This window comes from Hevea brasiliensis, chromosome 10 (genome assembly GCF_030052815.1).
Source record: "Hevea brasiliensis isolate MT/VB/25A 57/8 chromosome 10, ASM3005281v1, whole genome shotgun sequence".
NCBI classification, from domain to species: Eukaryota; Viridiplantae; Streptophyta; class Magnoliopsida; order Malpighiales; family Euphorbiaceae; genus Hevea; species Hevea brasiliensis.
Genome location: NC_079502.1, coordinates 98,204,060 through 98,212,664, shown reverse-complemented (window position 1 = coordinate 98,212,664; position 8,605 = coordinate 98,204,060).

The window sequence follows — 8,605 nt, the reverse complement described above, 5'->3', positions numbered from 1 at the left end:
AATAAAGTATGGGATTTCGTTGAATTGCCTAAAGGATTTAAATGAGTAGGGTGTAAATGGGTCTTTAAGACCAAGCGTGACTTGAATGGCAAAGTCGAACAATATAAAATAAGACCTATTACCAAAGGTTATACTCAAAATATGGTGTTGACTATAAGGAGACTTTCTCACCATTTTTAAAGAGTTAGACTCATTAAGAATTATTATGGCATTGATGACTCATTATGATTTAGAGTTGCACCAAATTGATGTGAAAACAACCTTTCTAAATATAGAACTTAAAGAGAAAGTTTATATAGACCAACCTAAAAGTTTAAAAAGGCCATATGGTGTGTAAACTTAAGAAATCAATATATAACCTTAGGTAATCTTTTCACTAGTGGTATATTAAGTTCAATGATACCATAGAGTCTTTTGATTTAAAGAAAGAGTCATTGATTGATGTGTATATCTTAAGATTAGTGGGAGTATGTTTGTTTTCTTAATTCTGCATGTTGATAATATCTTACATGCTGCAAATGATTTGGGCATATTATGTGATACTAAATATTTTCTCTCAAAGAATTTTGAAATAAAAGATATAGAAGAGGCATCCTTTGTGATTGAAATAGAAATTTTTTGTGATAGATCACAAGAATTGTTAGAATTGTTTCAGAAAATTTATATCGATAGAATTCTAGAGAAATCTAATATACACAAATATTCAGCAGGAATTGTTCTCATATAGAAAGGGAATAAATTTAGTCTCAATCAAAGTCCAAAGAATCATATAGAATGTAAACCTATACAATTCTTTATCCTGGAAAAAATTTAGTCTCAATTAGAAATTGAATCAATTCCTTATGCTTCAGTTGTGGGCAATTTGATGCATGCTTAAACCTATACAATTCTTTATCCTGGAATTGATTACTAGAAAGCTGCTAAGAAAGTTTTATGGTACCTACAATGAATCAAAGATTTCATGCTTACTTATAGGATATCTAATCATTTATAAGTGATTGAATATTCATATTCAGATTTTTCTAGATGTGTTGACAATAAAAGTCTATTTTGACTGCTTGTTCCTATTAGTTAAAGGAATAGTATTATAGAAAAATGCTAAAAATAGTTTGTCATTATTTCATTCATTATGAAAGCAAAATTTATGGCATATTTTCAAGTTATAATTCATGCATTATAGATACGGTATTTTATCTCAGACTTGAGGTAGTCGACACCATTAGCAAGCCGCTGAAAATTTATTGTGATAATTCCGTAACATTATTTTCTCCATAAACGATAAATATGCCAAAGATACCAAGTATATGGAATTAAAGTATTTTATCGTTAAGAAGAAAGTTCAGAAATAAAGAGTGTCTATTAAGCATAATAGTATTGATCTCATGATAGCAGATCCATTAATTAAGGGTTCACAGCCTAAGACATTTAAAGAATATTTTCTTAAAATGGGTCTTAATTGTATTAATGTATAATATATTAACTTTGATACTCTGAGCTCATTGATGTGTTTCTGATATACATTAAATTATTTTATGTTTCTCATGATTGTGTACATATAATATTTTGAATGAATGATAACAAGAAAAGTCTTTTGAGACATTATTATGGACCATGATGTGATAAACATATATCCATTATATACTTATTATTGTAAGTTGCTAGTATCGTGGTATATGGAAGGAAGTATGTGATTGAACACTGTACAACCGCCATAACCCACACTTAGTAATTTATTATAGGAAGGTAATTATGAAGTATATTATGAAAAATGATTTATTTATTCCATGCGCGCCTAATGTTTATGATGTTAAAGTTTATCTCACTTAATTATAATGCCAAGTGGGAGAATATAAGATTTTGTCCGGTAATTAATATTATCATATGGACCAAAATCAATTCCTTTAATTTGGCCCGATATTAATTGATATTTATTTTAATTAATACAAATTATAATTATATAATGATTACTTTAATTAAAGTAAATCATAATTCTAATTGTATAAGGATAGTTGATAGACATACCAGATTAAGCTTTGAATATATATATATATATAAGCTGGTTCTCTCTTTACCCATAAGTTTACATACATTCTCTTTTATAAACTCAGAGATATTAGGATCATCTCAAGAAAGTCTTTTCATCAATAAAGTTTTGTATGTGAATTAAGAAGAGTCAAGGGGGGGAGAAATCAGTTTATCGAATCAAAGGGTCTCTCTCAATCATTAGTATGGGTCAATTAAACTCCGCATCAGATACGTTTTCTAGATCTGTGAGAATTTATTTGTTCAATATTCATTATTAGAGTGATAGTTGAATCTTACATTTATAATTCACATTATGCTTATAATTGTTGTGATTTATTTAGATTTATTTTATACACAGTACTCGTAGAGGTTGGCCAAGGTAGACATAGTCCGGCTAAAGACCACAGAGGAACCATCAACTCAAAAAATGCATAACCTCCCACAGATCTAGCCATGGAAGAGCGCCAGTCAGCTGTTAGAAAAGAAAACCAATAGAAACCAAACCTTTCAACTCCTATCTCTTAGAAAACCATCCTTTCGGGCAGAGGGAGCCTCAGCACAAGCAAAGGAAAGGAGACCTGAAACTCCTAAAAGAAAACCAAAAACAAAGAAAAATCGTCAAGCTACTGCGTCTTCGCTTAATATTAGTCCACTACCCTGTACTTTAACTTACAAACAAGTTGCACCCCACCATTAGTTTGAGGTATTAGCTTGGGAAAATTATATGCTAAAGGTGGTTCCATGTATGCAAGAATTAATTAACACAAAACACGTAGATGAGAGTGGGTCTTAGGTAGAACCCAAGAATAAGAATAAGAGTGGGTCTGAAAATTTTGTTTTCTTAATTGCATAACTCCGTTTGACTTTCTTAACTTGATCGCTAAAATCATGAAGTTTTCAATGCCCAACAATTGTTTGTTTTTTTTTTTTTTTTTTTTATCTTTTAGCTTTGAAAGAAGAAAATTTTTTTTTTTTGTTTTGTTGTTTGTTTTTATTCAAATGTGGGCATTAATCCGAATTTATTATTTAATTTTAAATTTTTACTTTTGTTTAGTTTATGCATTGTGCATATGTATGTAGGTGTATGTTTTTTATCATTATTAGTTCAAGAGTCCCAAAAGCTGCTTTTTTTTGTTTTTTTTTCTTTTTTTTTTTTCAGAGCTTTACTCGTGACCAAGATTGCCTTCTAGTTGATGAGGATTTTATTCAGCTTGGTTTAGTCCAGAGGCTAAAACATGTCACTCATCTGACGGATATCATTGTCTCTACTTCCCCAATCCCTTAAAAAAAAAAAAAAAATAACTATTCTAGCATTAAGACTCCAACATAGTTATGGACCATATGGTGATGTAGATGAGGTATTTGAGCATGCCACCGTGAATACTTAACTAAGCCATAGTTCCAAATTAATTGGCACCATCTACACGAATCATTTTTCCCTCGCATTTAACCATGAATAAACAATTAAATTGTAGCTTCATATTCATATAGTTATATTATCAATTCCTGACCTATCTTTTCCTCCTGTTTTTCAGATAATCACAGTGGATTACTGATCGGAGGCATTTCACATTATCTCTCTCTGATGCTGCAGTTAGGCTGAACTTAATCAACAGAATTTATGGATCTGCACACGCAGAAACGTATTTCAAGGAACTTTCAGATAAGTTGAAAAATTACCGTGTCTATGGTGCTTTTCTCACCATATGTGCAAGAAAATGATATTCAGAAAGCAGAAGCTATTGTGCAGGAAATGAGAGAAACGGGAATGGCAACATCATCATCAAGTTTTTAGACGACTATAACTCCCTGTATTGACCTTAATGAGATCTTGATACTCCAGGCAATCTCAAACAATTTAAGCTTAAGCCATGTTGCATTATCATGATTTTTAAATAATTCTTGAGTTTTTGTAATATAATTAAATTTTCATTGATAAAAACTAGCTTAATTTTACTCACCTTAAACACAATAAAATTATCTCTGCCACCTATGAAGAACAATCTCTCTCTCTCAACTCCAGCAAATGAAATCACTTATCTTTTAATTTTTTCTCTTTTTACTTACGTTTTTCAAGTGGTAGATAGATTCTCTCCAGTGGTACAAGAAGAAATTTTTCATTTTATTGTGTCGAGCGTTGATACCAAATTTTGGCCAAAATATCCAATGGAATTTGATCAAAGAGATTTTGAATGATATTTGTATTTTTATGATATAAATTAAAATTTTGGTAATGAAATAACTCAAAATCGATAAACCGAATGAAGCCTAAAATATAAACTCTCACCTTTACTAACTGAATTAACATGGTAGGAGTACCTTATCATTTTTGTGGCAATTAAATTCATAGACATTATGACTTTAGAATGGTACTAATTTTTTCCAAGAATAATTGAAGGGAGGCTTAGAAGTTAGGATTAGTTATCATAGATGTTGACTCTGATTTAGCTTGAAAATTTTTCATTGGTGTATAAATTTTAATTATACAGTTTTTATATATATTAAATAATTAACATAATAATGATAACTAATTAAAACTAAAATAAATACATAAAAAGTAACCTAATAGTTGTAAATAATTAAAATTAAAATAAATATATAGGAGTGTGTAAAAGTTTTTATTTATTTTTTTTAGTAATTTTGATTGTTATGAAATACTGAACTAATTTTTTTTTTATTTGTAAATAGTTCACAATTAATTACTATTAAATTTGAAATAATTAAACTGAAAGAAATTTTAAGTTAAATATATTAATCCTAAAAGGATCAAGAAATTTTAAGTTGAATATATTTATCCTAAAAGGATCACAGCATAAGAAATTTTAAATTCAAAATATTATTTATGAAATAATTGAAAAGGAACTTGAAGATAATGATATTGACGATTAGGGTGGAACAATATGGGTTATAATAAAATTAAATTAAATCAAATTAATTTACTATATTCAATTTGATTAATTGGTTCAATTGATTTGATTTAATTAATAATTTTAATTTTTTAGTTTATTTTTTTTAATTAACCAAAAAATTGAATGAAGTGATTTTTAAAGGGCTTCTCTTTTCTCTAGTCCATTAGCCCAAACTCAAAGTTTAGCAATTGAAAATTTCATTTGAATTTTATTTCACTAACTAATTTGATTCAATTCAAAATCAAACCAATTGAATGCTATCTCCAACCGGCAACCAAACCAAGGAAAAACGCTATGCAAATAGACTTCAACTGGAGTTTTACTCTTTTGGATTAAATATAAACAAAACTGTATAAATAGCCAACAAAAAATATAATACATATATCAACAACAATTAGAAATAAAGAAAGCATAACTTAAATTAGTTGAAAAATAATAATTAAAAAAGCATAATTATTATAATTAAAAATATGTAGGAAAATTATAAAGTGAAAGAACCGATTGAAATATACCAATAGAAAGTATTTTAGATGTTGTTGAAAATAATTTTAAATTTTTATTTATTTATTTTGAAATTTTTACAATTACAACATATCAATTTTACTTAAAATTACTCTTTAATGATTTGTAATTAATAATATTAAGTTCAAACATCACTGCCAACTCACTTTTTGTATATATATATTTTAATAATAATTTAAATAATAATATTAAATAGACTTTTTATGTATGCACACGCATGCGCGCGCACACATATATATCTATTATATAAAACTATTGAATTGATTAAAAGGGCTTTTAATTTCTTGGTATGCTTATAGAATTAAAATTATGTTATAATAGTTTGGAAATAACTATATAAGATTTAAATAATTAGGGAACGAACTTTTCTCCTTTTTTTTTTTAAATAATAAAATTAAAAAAATGAGTGATATGTTTTCGGTCATTGAACTAAATCAAGCTAAACTTCTTGATCTTTAATATAATTTTATTGGAGTCTCTTTTGTTACACTATTCGCATGGTCTACCATAAATCTACAATTGATAAGCTAGATTTTATGTTGATGGACAAAGAGCATTGTTATTACTATCAGACTGCAATTTATGCAGGACACAATCTTGTGCAGAATGCCCTGGGGTTTGTTAGAAGAAGAAAAGGACATTGACCCAATCAAGAAGTGTCCTACAGAAATCAATATAATTCATCAAGACACATCCAAAAGCACACCAATGTAGACCTAAAGCCATAACCAACCATATGGTTATTAGAAGGTTACCTTTCAAAGTAGGTCAGCCTTATAATACAGAGATTGAGCATAGGAAAAGGTGGATAGGAATGTATCTTGGACCATTCCAATTTTTCAAAAGTTCCACATGTGCCAGTGTTTGAGAAGGAAAAAAAAAAAAAGAAAGGCAAATAAATGATAATTAAATGAACTTTTGGCTTGGAAATTCATCTTTTTGATATGAATTTTGGCATGAGTTTTTGTTAATCTATATTCATTTAGTGGCTAAATATATATTTATTATTTATTTGATAGAGTTCTCATTCCTTCAATCTCCATACTAAAAAAACAAATTTACTACTCTCTTTATCCTACTATATATAATAGATGATTTAGAAAAAAAAAATTCCACTTTATTTACTATTTTAAAAAATAAGAAATTATTAATTATTTTTTTATAATTTTACCCTGATTTATTATTATTATTATTATTAATATATTTATCTCTTTTTTTAACACCTTTTTATTATGAGGATATTTTAGTCAATTATTAGTAATTTTTTTTATAAAAATGATATTATTCAATTATTTCCTTAATTCTTGTAAAAAAATCTTAAAAAAATTATTGAAATGGGACGAATGGAGTATTAATTTTCTTATTGGGTTAGCTCCCTTTTTCCCTCTTATATATATATAACAGTAATGTGTATATCTTAATAAGGAAGATTTTATTTAATCTTGAGATGAAAACCATAATTTATTATTCTGTATGAATCTTCTTTTAACATAAAAATAATTTTATAGTTGAAAGTTAGTTGATTATATTGTTTTCTTATAAAATAAAATAAGAAAACAATGAAAAGAATATGATAATAACTTAGAAGCATAAGTTTGGATGAGAAGATTAACAGGAGTTTGCCAACATTTCCCTTTCAGTTTTGGTGCAGAATTATCATTTGGTTTGCAATGAGATAAATGTCACTAATACAAGCAAAGTTAAACCTAATTAAACCAAAATCAAATTGATAATTGTATGCAAACACACCTAATGCATATAAATATATGTGGGTTTGGTAATTAATCAAACTGTAATTGTTCATCAAACCAATCAAGTATATATATGATTTGATTATGTCATAACACCAACCATGAACATCAACTAGTATCAGTTGCTTGATATCAGTCCGATGGTTCAATAATACCTATTTTATAATGCTGAAAATTATATTAATTTACATTATAAAAATTATATTGAGTTTTTAGAGTAATATTTTATGTGTATTTTTTTATTTTATTTATATTAATTTTTGAATTCAAGATATTTTAGTTTTAAAAATAACTCTAAACCTCTAAATTAAAGTTCATTAATAGTATTTTGCATATACTTTAGTATATTTTATATTCTGCTCAGAGAAGAAAAAATAAAATTAGGTCAAATTTTATACATTTGATATCTTATTAAGATGATATTTGTCTTAACTTATAAGTTAATCAAATCAGCTTATAAAGTTTAATATAGGTTTATTTGTTTATTTATAATAAATTTTAGATTTATAAGCTAAAAAAAATATAAATTGAAAGGACTCAACTTTTTATTTTAGTATTTATAAATTATTTACTTATAAGTCAATTTAAGAAAGTATTTTAATATATTATTCTCATTTGATTTTTAAAATTTCACCATAAATTTAATTTAATATATTTTTTAATTATTTAATAATAAATATGCTTATATATTATTTTTTTTACTAATCACATTAACTATTTATCAATCATTTATATACATTTTAATCAAATATTTAATTTTTTAAAATTTTAAATGTTTATAAATATAAATTAACTTAAGTTGTTTTTTATAATTTAAGTTAAATACCTTTTTACATAGATTTTTTTTTCCTGTGTAGAGAGAGAAAGAATGAAAGATTTTAATTTTTTAATTATTTATAATAGAAAAATATGTATATATATAGGTGGATATGGAAATTAAAAAGGTTAACCAATTAATTCAGCAATCATCTTCCGGTGTAATGTCATCTCAGCCTGATGGGAAATTGGAAGGAAAAAAGAAACCATTATGGTTGGCTCGTCAAATCATTTACCCATTAAAGCCTAATTAAACTTTAGCACTATTATCACTAATAAAAATGATATGATTATGGGTAATTAACCAAATATGCAAGTTTTCTACCAAATTCAATTACAAAATTTCAAAACCTATTTTCTTATGAAATTAAAAATGAAAATATATCATAAAAATAAATTTATTATGAATAAAAAATAAATTCATTTTATAAGAATTGCATTGCAATACCAATTTTCATAGCGAACCAAACATGGCTTTATATCCAACTCACTCATATATTTAATCCAAGCTAAACCACAGAAACGTAGGGATGAGATGGAGAAAGTGAGGGTGACCTATTTACATGTACTTCCAAGGGTAGT